The following is a 14233-nucleotide window of genomic DNA, read 5'->3' as shown; positions in this document are numbered from 1 at the left end:
AAATTATGAACACGTGGTGTCCTGTTTGTAGATCATCGTTGCAGTCCCCTCTGGTGGTTGAACTTGGTAGGCTTCTCTGAAAGCGGAGCAGTCCACCACAAGGATGGCAGTTGATGTCCGGTTGGTGATCGCCGTTGCGGTCCCTTCTAGTGATGTACCTTGGTAGGTTCCCTAGAAGCTGCAAAGTACCCCAGGGAGGGCCAGGGGATGTCCTGGTTGGTGATCACCGTTGTGGTCCCCCCCTTGGTGGTTTACCTTGGTAGGCTCTCTGACAGCGGGCATGCCGCCACAAGGATGGGCCGTGGGTGTCAGGATTTGGGGTCGCCGTTCCGGACCCGTCGTCTGGTTGTCGTCCAGACTGGAAGATCTGAGCAGTAACTTAGGCAGATGTTAACAACGCACACACACTCATGAAATATATATATAATTATATTCATTCCCCAATGAGCGGCGTTGTGGCACTAAGTGAATGTTGTATGGGGAAGTTGTTTATGGCTCTATCACTTCCTAAATATCAAAGGAACTGAACCGAAAAGGAATGAAAGCATAAACAAAACAAAAACAAAATATAGTTCACACATAAAAATCATCTAATTGGACTGTATTTTATATACGTCCAATGTTCTGGCAAAATGACTATCATGGCATTGTCTCTAACGCCATATCTATGGTTTTCCTACTTGGTGTGTTGCTTAGGCATTATCCTAAGTTGATAACTATATGATAACTTTACAGCTGTAAGGCACTAGTTTTGGGCAGTCTACAGGGATGACCTATGGACTTCTGGGAAGAAAACTGGTGAGAGACAAAGGCCTAGAAGTAAATGTTCAACTTTACTAAGGCTGGTATTTTGCTTGGACCCTTAAGTGATCCTAGCATAAATCCTAATTGGATGTTCCGTTGTGCATGTGCGTTTATGCTTAAACAAGCGCGCATGTCAAGGGAAGAACCAAGTATCCTGGCAGATTACAACTTGTTCAGAATGAGTCTGACGTAGTCAGGTAATTTTCAGGTCGATGCCTGCAGGTCAGTCAGAATTGGTGTCGGGAGTCTGTAGTAGTTTTTACTAAGTCACTGTGTCTTCCACTATTGTACTGGTGATAGGTATGAAGTCTACTTCATAGCTATGTTACGACGGAAGTACTATAAGTATTGGACCAGTCGTACGTGGTGTGATCATGGTTAATGATTCTAATAATTTTCCTCCTGAATGAAGGATTCTATTTATTAGTGGCATGTGTGTTAACCATTGGAAGAGTGCARTGGAGATTCCCTTCCCTGTGTTGCACTCTGAGTGACTCCTATGTCGCTATTGTCAAGGGTAATTTGATTGGTTAGGTCTCTAACCTCCTTACTGATTGTAGCTAGACTGACTGTTGCTGGTATTGGTACTGGTGCTCAAAGGGGCCAGTTATCCTACCGATTTATTTTGAAATATTATADTACCGGAACACATGATTGGAGCATTTTACTAGTTGTATTGTAGTTGAACCTACACATGGCAAGGAATGATTACTGTTGCCATTTGTTTTGGAGGTGGACAAGTCCACTGGACTTCCTTTACGACCAGTGCGGTACACCTCAGTACTATTTTTAGATGTGCTCTAAGATAATCCCCATCTAGGGGCCTGTCTGCTCCTCAATGTTCTCATAGGGGAGTTTACAACTAGATTTGATTTATGCTCTGGCGGCCTCGTACGGTGTTGTCCGTAGTCTTGACCCCCCCGCCGGCCTCGATGAGGCTCATCATGGGTCTGGGCTACTATTCCCCCCTTTGTGTCTCGGGACCCCCCCACCAGCGGGTGGTGTTGGTGTCCGAGGCGCAAATGAAAAGATCGGACCCGYTGTACGAGTTGTCAGCGGCCGCGTTGTTATGAGAATGGCTGTAACCTTTCAACCAAATCTCCTGGTGTTTGTGCTTCAAAACGCTCAGTGGCTGTCGAGGCATGTCAGTCCCCACCGCGTGTGGCAACCTCTTTAGTACCTGCGAACTGAGACGAGGATATCGGTCTGTGATATCGCAAAGTGTTTCACCAGTGGGAATCATCGGGTCAGTTGCTGGACTGACTCCATTAGTGTCATTGTAAGGGTTGACAGTCCCCAACAAAGCGGAAGGTGTATCATCGGAAGCAGAGTATACTCTGCGCATCGATGTTTTTCTTGCTGAGACGGCCGCAGTGCTTGCGGAAATGTCTGAAGGGCAAGAGGAGTTCATCTCAACTACCGTATTGCACGACTGCACGGAGGAGGGAAGTTGCTTATTAACAGAGACAGCTGGCTCGAAATCATGAAAAGAATGGTCAATCAGGTTGGCTGATGGAATGTGTCGAGATATTGTAATATCTCCTTGGATCGGATTCTGCCCCAAGAGGTTTTTAAACGTCTTTTTCCCAAGGGGTGCTTTTGACAGATATCCCTCGTGACTGACTGCGTTGCAGCTAGCGTTAGGGGAAGACAGTGTGGTCAGTGGAGGAGGCAGGGTGGCCTGTGACCATACCTGGTTGGTTTTCCAATCCATCAATGGGAGTAACCGATCCATCAAGTCTGCTCCAAGTAGCAGGGGTACAGTTTCGAGGCTGGTAACGTACACAGGGTGAATGAGCGATACGTCCTTGAAGTGTAGTTTCAGCATGACTCTCAATGTGAGAGCCGAGGTGGTCTGAGTGACCCCTCGAAGTGTAGTGTCGCATCGTTCCACTTTTAACCAACGTTTAGTTGGCTTCAAAGCCCTTTTTAGATTATCAAACAATGTTTGAGAGATGAGTGATATTGTCGCACCCGAATCAATTAGCGCATGACACGTTAAGCAGTCCTCCAGGTATGGGCGTTTAGATTCGTGGTTAGTGGACATATTCCCCACAAAGTGGAGTGATTGTTCGCAACAACGTGAAGTGTTCAAGGTGGAAGCAGATTGACTTTTACGATTTTGAGTGGGCTTAGTTTTAACGAAGCGTTTGACCTTTTTCTTCGCAACCTTTGTATCAGAGTCTATAGACAAAGCCCGGGGGCTTGTTTCTTGATCAAGCGGGCCCTGGATAGGGTCTTGAATGAGAGCGGGAGAAATTTGAACTTTAACGTCCTTGCTATGGGTGTTAATTCCTGCGGACCTGGTGTCCGGTAGTTCCCCGTCTAGTCCTTGTGACTTATCTTTTACCCTTTTCTCCAATTGTTCTCGCTTTAGTTCTTTCCGTAGTGGAACTTCTGGAGAACATTGGTCTACGTTTTCATTGTCCTTCAACCCTTTGTTACCCTTGTGCTCTGACACTTTGTGTGGGTTGGGTGCAGGAACGTAGCGAACAGGTCGATTGTAGCGGTAGTCATGTTGATTGCGACGTACTTTACAGTTATTTCGACCGCGGAGGTTATTGGAATCATGGTTTCGTGGTAGAAACTGTTGTTGTGCGTCATCTCTCAACGCTCCAATACCTGATAATGCACCCTCTAGCTGGAGTGAGTGCRCCTGGTCAAACTTCAAAACCGAGTGGTCAGGGCTCTTGGCGTTGTGAACTTTTGATGCCTCAAAAGCTGTGCTTGCAAGCTCTCTGAGTTGTAAGATAGGCAAGCCAACGTGGGCGGCAGGGCCCAAYTAGGTAATGAAGGTAGGATACATGTTCGACAGGAACATTTGTTTAAAAGGTAACAGGTCTTCCATGCCTGTTTCAGTGABTAGGCCAAAGTAAGCTGAACGAAGCCTATGATAGTAAGCTTGTGGGTGTTCGTTCCGAGCTTGTTTYACGGTGTTAGCCAGTGAGCTATTGTGTTTGCGAGTCGCAGAACCACTGAATTCTACTTTCAAAGCTGTGGCAAGTTTAGCGTAGTCATTTAGCACGTGTTGCTGTTGTAGACGAATGAACCTTGTCACGTGTCTATTTGACGTTCGCTTCAACAGGTAAACCCTGTCAGAAGCTGTAGCGTTCGGGTAGCCATCCAACGCGTCCTCTATGTCAGTTAGGAACGTCTCAGTATCGTTTGGCTGACCTGGAACGGGGTCAAAGGTGGGGAAATACTTGACGAGTTTGTCAAGGTATTCCGCGCCAAGCGGGCGGAGAGGGTTGGCTTCATCCTGTGGAGAGATTGGGGCCGAAAGGCCAAGAGAAGAAGCCAAGCCTTGTTGTTGTTGGCCAAGAGGTGCAATATTACTCAGTGCCGAATGGCCAAGAGGAGAAGACTGAGGGACACATGAGGGAGGCAAGGTCTGAAACCTATCATCTTTACTCCTGTGAGTACAGGGCTCCGGTTGCTTGGATTGGTAGTCGCGCTGTAGAGCGTGACCATTCTGGACTTCATCCAGATGGTACCTAAGGGTGGTATTCTGCTGCATTGCAGAGTCCACTTGAGCGCTTAGAGTACTGATTTTGGACACGTGAGTGTCACACTTGCTCCTTTCGGTCTCAAACTTATCTGTCATGGTTTGCAAATAGAGGTCTCGAGTACGGAGCGAGAGATTCAGTGATGAGATTTCCGCTGCTTGCTTAGAAATCAATATTTCCATCTTCATCACCTGAGTTCTCTCATCATTCATNCCTGAGTTCTCTCATCATTCATTTGGTCAGCGACTTCAATGAGTTCTGCTGATTTGTCATCCAACTTTGACATTATGTTCATTAACTGATCGTCTTTGGTCTGCAGCGTTTTGAGTAGAACCGTGTTATTTTGAGTAACGTTCAACATAACTGCATGCATGTTATCAAGTTGAGCGCTCCTGTTTGTAGATAACTCTTCAGATTTATCTAGTTTGGCGTGGACATCATCGTATTTAGTTTTGGCTAAATCGAGTTGTTCCAGTAGCATTTGATTTTGTTCCTGTAGAAAACGATTTTGTTGAAGACAAGCTTGTGCTTGTTCATCGTCATACGTTTTTGCAATTTTATTTAATTGTTCAGTTTTCAAGCGCAGCTCCATAGCTAGCAGAATTTTTCKATTTTCTGCATTTGTCATTAGTTTCCCGGTTCTCTCCACCTGTCCCTCCATGTCTACCATCACCTGCTCATGCTTCAGCTGTGCACTGCGGTGTTGGACAGATGCCAATCTCGGGTGGCAAGACATCAGGGCTAGACTGGAGAGAACCTTTACGAGGCTTGCGCCTGATGGTTGATTTTGGAGAGTGCTGTCTGCTTTTCCACTAAGGGCATAATTAGTGTTGGTATCGCTGCTGAGGTCAGAGATCAATACATTTGCGGGTGGAGGTTCACTAATTAGCGGGCGGGTGGGGACTACCCCCTCTGATTGCTTGCACATTATTAGAACATTTTGAAAGGAAAAATGTTTTTCCTAATTTTCCTAAATTTGGTTTTGGAATATATTGGAAGCTGCAAAGACAAGTATTAATCTATTTATAGACGTTAATGAGCTATCAGTGCTGGACAGTACTGTGGAAGTTGGACGTGAATGAATTTGCAAAAGCAAATTGAATTAATTAATCAATGCCAATGATTAATCCTACCRGTGTAGGCTATCTGGGTATTAAACTTTAATTAACATGAGATGTGGCTTCATCTAGGTTAATATGATAAGTTTAAAAGTGTCTCATTTGATTGGAAGAACATTAKATTATGTTCAACAATTTAACTTATTAAATTGAATGAGACGATAATCCATACAATCTCTGTTGATTGGATATCATAAGTGTAACAGTAGACCAAATGTTTGGAACATTCAACACTGTGGTACACTTCCCCCTAAGGCCGAAACCACATGGGATTCCCGCTGGGCCGGGGCTTCTGTCAGTACTGGATTACTGACTGGGTTTTGAAAAACCCAAATTTTACTGATTGATCAATTTAATGATAAATCAAACCTGTATAGGCAATTTGTGAATTAAACTTTAATTAACCTGAGAAGTGCTTAATCTAGGTTYATATGAGAAGTTTAAGATGTCTCATTTAATTGGAAGAACCTAGAAAGGTATGTCRGACAATTTAAATAAATAAATTGAATGAGACCCAAACAATTGATTGCTGGATTATTTAAACGTGATCCACGTTTGGATATTCGCCACTTCTTTTAAGGGATGTACTTGCGGTTCTTTACCACCAGGATGCGAAATGCTGAAATCAAACGGAAGTACAAAGGGCGGGACTTCCGTCGCGCGAGGCTGAGGAATTTAAACAGCACACAGAACGTGAAAAAAAAATTCCCTCTATTTTAGCTTGCATCTCGTGGATTTCCCACCTCGTGCTAGCTTACATTGTTCAGAAATATCACGTTCTAAGCAGAAAATAGGGTCCCTCTCGCCATGGAGAGGGTAGGTTTACTAGTGACGTCTCACCTTAAACCATTCGGCCTACTTTGCTAGCGTTATGTTGACCAGAGCTACACGGTACATAATAGGGTTTTGCCTGTAGTCAGTCCACACTGGTTTAGTGTGGTAGGCAGACAATTTACTTCGGCTCGGTCACCGAACGAATATCTTCTAATTTCTAACCTTGTTGGCTCTAGAAGTTAATATTGACCAACAGAAATAGTACCGTTTGGCCTAACGGACTAAATCTGGAATGTATCACTCACTGCTCTGATGCTAAAAGACCGCGACCGGAGGCGCAATGTAGCCTCTTCAAATAGGAATACACACACGCAACCAATTTTTATAGAAAGCAGTCTGTTTGTACAATATCTGTTTGCACAATTGATATTTGGAATTACACAGCAGAAACTAATTCTATCTTAGATCCTTCACAGGGGGCGTCATATATGTCGTGTCTTTGCTATCGTTAAATTGAAGACTTATAGTTTTTATCATAGATTCCTATAATTAGGGATTACGCGATCACTTGAGTAATAACGTAATTAATTAACTATGAATTCGAGGGCACCAGGGAAAGTTATTAGATTACAAAGTTATAATTTCCCAATATAACCTTTCAGATATTTTCATATCTGATCAATGGTCTTCTAATTAATGATTTATTTACTCTACCTTACGTCAGTCTCATTCCAAACATCGTAAATCGTTGATCTGCACGAACCCAGTCTTCACTATGAGTCATCCATACATCAATTGTCTTAAATCATTTATTTATTACTAACTAATTAGTTCACAGAAATGCATAAACAAACAAACAAACTTAAAATAGTTACATGAAATGATAGGAGAAAATATGCCCTAGTGGGCTAAACCGGCATGGCGGCTGTTAGACAAAGGGAAAGTTGCGTTCGACTAAGAATTCACTACAGAGTCCATAATTATAACAATTGACATGCTAATCCTTACACATGAACGCTCACTCATTCGGGAACAATTGCAATCAATATATATATATTTACGTTCAGTGTGTGTGTCGCCTTGGTCGTTGGAGAGAAGTTCGTTTTGGTTGGAGTGAAGTTCTGTCTCGGTGTGGATTGTTCAGAGTGTCATTCGTTATAGAATGGATGTTTCGGCGGTTGTCTTTCTTCACGTTCAATGATACCGAATTCCTAGCTGCAGACTAGTAATTAATATCAAAGACTTGTTCTTATTCTGTCGGTATCGATAGTCTAAGAGTTTAACCACTTGGGATGGTTAAAAGATTCAGCAGTCTGGTCTCAAACCTTGGCCCTCTCGTTATCGAGGTAAGCTGGTCTGCAACCTTTGTCCTCTCGTGATTGAGAGAAACATGGTCTGGGGTAATTTCTTAAGAGTTGGCTTTTATTCAGATAGCAGAGAGGGGTCGTCCCATGGTCTCTGACCCATACTGGGCTCAGGGCGGTCCTTGGATTTAGTTCAAATCAAAAAGGTATTTGTATTTTTCTTAATTAAACAGTCCAAAATCATATTACACAAACAGTATCATACTCACTCATTCATTTTATACAACAAACAGATGTAAACCTCATATCTGAGGTTATTATATAAATAGCGGTATGGTAATGTGGCCAACCCGTCTCTCCTGAGTTTCCCACAGGGGGACAAATGGACCGGTTCATAGCTGGACCTTCACTGATCATTCCTACTTGTGCAGGAATATGAAATATGTTCGTACCTCAAGTTCTGTGAGGTGGAAGAGAATTCCTTTGTCCTGAAAGTTTACCCTCTCTCTTAATACTGTTTGTGGTGGGGAGATTCTCAGGAATTTACGACATCTCTCTGTGATCACCGCATGGGTTGTGGTGGAAAGGGAGAGGCAGGGAGAGGGGGATGGGGTTTGCAGTACCCAAGCAGGCAACATCATGACAACAGCATGTGAAATTTATTGTCAATCAGTGTTGCTTCCTAAGTGGACAGTTTCATTTCACAGAAGTGTGATTGACTTGGAGTTACATTGTGTTGTTTAAGTGTTCCCTTTATTTTTTTGAGCAGTGTATATATGTGTGTATGTTACTGCTCAACTAAAACAATATCGGTCAACCAACAGCCTAACGACCGAACAATCGACTAGTCGACTAATTGGGGTCAGCCTTAGTGCTTTTACATAATGCTATTGAGAACGGAGGATTTCCTGTCAGCCAAGAATCAGGGGATTAGATAAATATGACATGAATATCTCATAAGTATTGATATTGTAAAAATTACCAGTCATTATTCAAGCCATATCGACAACAGTATTCTTCTCAGAAAACCGCAGTTCAGCAGTATTCAGTACTGGTCTGTCACTGTGTATTATTTACAGAGCAGGATGTGTTTGTCATTTCAAGTTCTTCACCTCTGCTCAGTGCTGCATTTTTTACAGAGGCATTTCTTTGTATACCTCTGTATACAGTATATCGACATCATCCGCCCTTGTTTTAATATTCAAGGGTGTTTACACAGCCTTACTCAAGGTTACAGTGCTGTGATAATGAACAAACGGCAGCAATATCAGGCAGTGTTCCTGCTTCTCTGTGCATGTGAGTATCTGAGACTACATTCTGATCAACCAGGGGGCCAGATCTCACACAAAAAGCAGTGTACTTGCATTTTACTATAAAATGAAGCAGTGCCACTTTTTAATCTAGGAATGCTTGTAGGCTTAACCCCTTTCCAGCGTCTCCTCTGAGCATGGTTAAATGGTTTCAAACATCTCCAATCTGTATTTTTAAAGACAACAAAAGGATTCAAACAATGTCACTTTTTCATCTAGTGCTCATATCAGCAGGGGAAATCTGAGGGCTTTTGAAAAGCTAATGAAGGTGTAATTGAAGTATTATTACTTGCTTTTGATATCATCCCTTCACTTTAACTCCAAGATGTGGCGTCTGCCACAGTCCCACATTGCAAATCCCCAATATAACGACAAATGTGAGTCAGATAACAGCATCACTTTAATGTGGGTTTATAGGTTGTCATTATCACTCTGTTTGTTTGTGTGTAGTCATTACCTCCAGAAGAGCACCACTAATCCTGGGAAACTTTTAGGAACAAACACAAATAGTTTTCATCTAAAAGGAACTTTGTCCACCTTAAATGAGTGTCTTGATTTACTTGATGTTTATTTGCAGTCATCAACTGCCGCTCACTTTTGATCTCCAATTGTGCTGATCTCATTTAGAGGATGAAAACAGAACATCAACACAACGAAACAAAAAACTACACAGACGGTCAATCTCAGATATCTGCAAAGAATAAGCCATGTCTAGACATTTTATGGGTAATGATCAATGATGTAGTGGTAAAAAATAGGTGGGAAAACGCTGGTGTCCGTTCATGGTAAATATAGTTTACATGTGTTTACCCACTGGTAGTGATACAGTAATTACACTGAGACTGGTAATATGTGATTATAGTAACATACTGTAGGTAAAATGTCACTAAGTGACTTATATATTCATTTATGCCATTTAGCAGACGCTTTTATCCAAAGCAACTTACAGTAATGCATGCATACATTTTACATATGGGAGATCCCAGGAATCAAACCCACTATTCTGGCATTGTAAGCACCATACTCTACCAACTGAGCTATAAAGGGCCATTTATATAGAACATTTTACTGTAACTCATCATAACTAATATGTCAGCTTAGGTAACTATTTTATTGGTAAATAAACAGAACAAAGTTGGCAAGTAATAATAATATAACCAACTGTCTGCAAAGCTTGAGACATGATCATTTGTTTTCCCTAAGGCCTTTTTTAAATCAGAATCAATAAAGAGCTATATCCAATGAACAGTGACCAGAGTTGTGTTCCTCATTGAAATATAATCTTCACTAAATTTGGAGCCACATGAAGAACGAGACATTGAAAGTGCCAGAGAGACCCAGTCAACAACTTCAGTGAAATCTAATGCCACTTGACATGTTGGGAGATTCTCTCTGCAGTTCCCATAAGCTCTTAAAAGTCCACCATTTCCTGTTTGATAAAACTCTAATAGTTCGCCTAATTTCAGTTTCTGTGACAAAATAAGCTAAGAATCATTGTACCATCTAAACCGCTGTGAGGTACAGTACCTGTCAAAAGTTTGGACACACCTACTTATTCAAGAGTTTTTCTTTATTTTTACTATTTTCTACACTGTAGAATAATAGTGAAGACATCAAAAATATGTAGTAACCAAAAAAGTGTTAAACAAATCAGAATATATTTTAGATTCATCAAAGTAGCCACCCTTTGCCTTGATGACAGCTTAGCACGCTCTTGGCATTCTCTCAACCAGTTTCACCCGGACTGCTTTTCTAACAGTCTTGAAGGAGTTCCCACATATGCTGAGCACTTGTTGGCTGCTTTTCCTTCACTCTGCGGTCCAACTCATCCCAAACCATCTCAATTGGGTTGAAGTCGGGTGATTGTGGAGGCCAGGTCATCTGATGCAGCACTCAATTTCTCTCCTTCTTAGACGAATAGCCCTTACACAGCCTGGAGGTGTGTTGGGTCATTGTCCTGTTGAAAAACAAATGATAGTCCCACTAAGCGCAACCAGATGGGATGGCGTATCGCTGCAGAATGCTGTGGTAGCCATGCTGGTTAAGTGTGCCTTGAATTCTAAATAAATCACAGACAGTGTCACTAGCAAAGCACCCCCACGCCATCACACCTCCTCCTGCATGCTTCACGGTGGGAACCACACATGTGGAGATCATCCGTTCACTTACTCCACGTCTAACAAAGACACATCATTTGGAACCAAAAATCTCACATTTGGGCTCATCAGACCAAAAGACAGATTTCCACCGGTCTAAATGTCAGGCTGTATCACAACCAGCCATGATTGGGAGTCCCACAATTGGCCCAGCGTCATCTGGGTTTGCCTGGTGTAGGACCGTCATTGTAAATAAGAATTAGTTCTTAACTGACTTGCCTAGTTAAATAAAGGTTAAAAAAATGTATATTTAAATGTCCATTGCTCGTGCTTCTTGGACCAAGCAAGTCTCTTCATATTGGTGTCCTTCAGTAGTGGTTTCTTGGCAGGAATTCGACCATACAGTCTCCTCAGAACAGTTGATATTGAGATGAGTCTGTTACTTGAACTCTGTGAAGAATTTATTTGGGCTGCAATTTCTGAGGTTGGTAACTCTAATAAACTTACTTTGCAGCAAAGGTAACTAGGTCTTCCTTTCCTGTGGCAGTCCTCATGAGAGCGAATTTCAACTTAAAGTAATGATCGTCTGCCGTTTCTCTTTGTTTATTCGGCCTGTTCTTGCCATAATATTGACTTGGTCTTTTACCAAACAGAGCCATCTTCTGTTTACCACCCCTACCTTGTCAAAACGCATGAAGAAGAAAATAAATTCCACACCTCTTAATTGAAATGCATTCCAGGTGACTACCTCGTGAAGCTGTTTGAGATTGTGCAAAGCTGTCATGAAGGCAAAGGGTGGCTAGTTACAGAGGGAAAACTGGTTACATACATTTCCTTATTACAATGACACTCAAAGACAGTGTGTGCACTTGATACAGGAACATTCACTATCGAGTATTCAACAATACTGAATCCCACAATACCCAACCCAGGCAAGCAACAATGGCTTTAGCATGTATTCAGATGCAAAGTACAGCTGGATGGGCCAAAACATATTTTATACCCTGCTATCAGCCCGTCCAGATATTCTAGAGAGCTCCCTAGCAGCACAAATCGTCTGTGCTCCGCAACTTTTACAGCTTCATCGCGCCAGGACAGCAGTGGCAATGGGCTAAGTGAACAATAGAACAATTAAATACATCCATTTCAGAGGCTAACAAGCCATATGCCGTACAACATGGACTGTGAATATAAATCAGATACAAGCCAACATGACAGAGATACAAAGTAGGTGTGGCCAGTGAGGCCCTCCTAAAAGCACTGGAAAATTATTAAGTCTGGAACAAACCACTTTCGCTGTTGTAGAAGCCAAAAACATTATAACACTGATTGTTCTGGTTAGTTATAGCAATAGGCACCGTACTCTTACCGCTGGATATTACCCAGGTCTTCAGTCCGAGACATTACGTGATGACAAGAGGAAATTAGCCATGACATCTCAAGGGCCTTAAAACCTCTCTGGGATAGGCGGGACGCTTGCGTCCCACTTGGCCAATAGCCAGGGAAAATGTAGAGCGCCAAATTCAAAATAATTATATAAAATCAAACTTTCATTAAATCACACATATAATATACCAAATTAAAGCTACACTCGTTGTGAATCCAGCCAACATGTCAGATTTCAAAAAGGCTTTTCGGCGAAAGCATAAGATGCTATTATCTGATGTGAGCACAACAGTAAACAAAGAGAGTGTAGCATATTTCAACCCTGCAGGCGCAACACAAAACGCAGAAATAAAATATAAATCAAAGGTTAGTCCTCAGGGTTTTGCCTGCTACATAAGTTCTGTGATACTCAGACATGATTCAAACAGTTTTAGAAACTTCAGAGTGTTTTCTATCCAAATCTACTAATAATATGCATATCTTATATTCTGGGGATGAGTAGAAGGAAGTTGAAATTGGGCACGCTATTTATCCAAAAGTGAAAATGCTGCCCCCTATCCTAGAGAAGTTTAACTCTTGAAGGATATTTTTAAGGAACATTTACCAAACGTCATCTATTTGTTGTTGATTGTGAGCTGGGCTTGTACAAGCCACTGCAAAGAGTTTATTTGTGGTTCCACTTTTTTTATACATAGTCGGTATGGTGACTGTAAAAAAAAGGGGGGTTGCTTTTTCATCCATGACAACCCTACTATGAGTTTGTAATCTATTCTCACCTATACAAATCACTTTACAATAGACCTCCTCTCTAACAGCAAACCAATACTGTCCCTGCAGGGGCTCCTGCTCTTCCATTCCAGCTATAAACAGACGCAAACATAAACAAAGCTCCATCCATAGGTCCGTCTGTCATGCCAAATAGTATGTACAACCATTTTTCAACAACCATTTTCCATCTAATGTTATCTAGTTGCTAGATATACATATAGTTCAGTGGAGGATGGCTCATAGTAATGTCTGGTATGGAGTAAATGGAGTGGTTTCCATGTGGTTGATACCATTCAATTGACTCCATTCCAGACATTATTATGAGCCATCCTCTCCTCAGCAGCCTCCACTGATATAGTTATATATCTGTCACATTGAGGTGTCTAGCAATAAGTGAAACCTGATCAATCAAATGGATAGGTGTGAGCAATTATGGTAATTCCACATGCCCTTAACTAGAGCTGTGTTCGATACTCATACTAACCGCACTATTTGTGACGTGAATTGAGTATATAGTATGCTTATTGGTCATAGAATGGATATAATTAGTTAGCATGCCAAAAGGTTCCCAGATGTTGTACTAAATTCGCCATAATATGAAGTATACACGCAGATGACACAATTTCTGTATTTTTGGGCCCATAATGCAATTCTTCGGGAGATGGGCTTGTCTTCACATCATTTCCAGATTTGAAGACAATGGCGAAAATACGCAGGCGAAGTACAATGAGAGTGGATACAAATTCATTGCTTTAACTAATTATGACAAATGTTAAGAAAATGTTGAACAATGTAATAAAGAAATAACTTTTCAAGTTACCTTACATGTTATATTGGCTGACAATTTGTTAGCTATGCTGTTCTTACGAACCACATAGTGTATCATTACAGCAGTATGTACCGGTATGTTGTTAGCCAGCTACCTAACGTTACTTGCTAGTAGATTAACCTTAGGCTAACTAACTACCCAACGTTTATTGACTTGATTATTCCCGTCATTCTTAGCTTAGCTAATTGGTATAGTGGTTGTGCGTTCTCAATGGACATTCGGGTGCTTTCGTAAATTCACTCTGACTATCTACTCCGATTTCAGAGCACTCTCGTCTGAGTCTACTAGAGTGCAGAATAATGAATTTACGAGCGCTCAACACCCGTTGAATATGGCCG

Source organism: Salvelinus sp. IW2-2015, linkage group LG22 (assembly GCF_002910315.2).
Source record: "Salvelinus sp. IW2-2015 linkage group LG22, ASM291031v2, whole genome shotgun sequence".
NCBI lineage: Eukaryota > Metazoa > Chordata > Actinopteri > Salmoniformes > Salmonidae > Salvelinus > Salvelinus sp. IW2-2015.
This window is presented reverse-complemented; position numbering follows the sequence as displayed.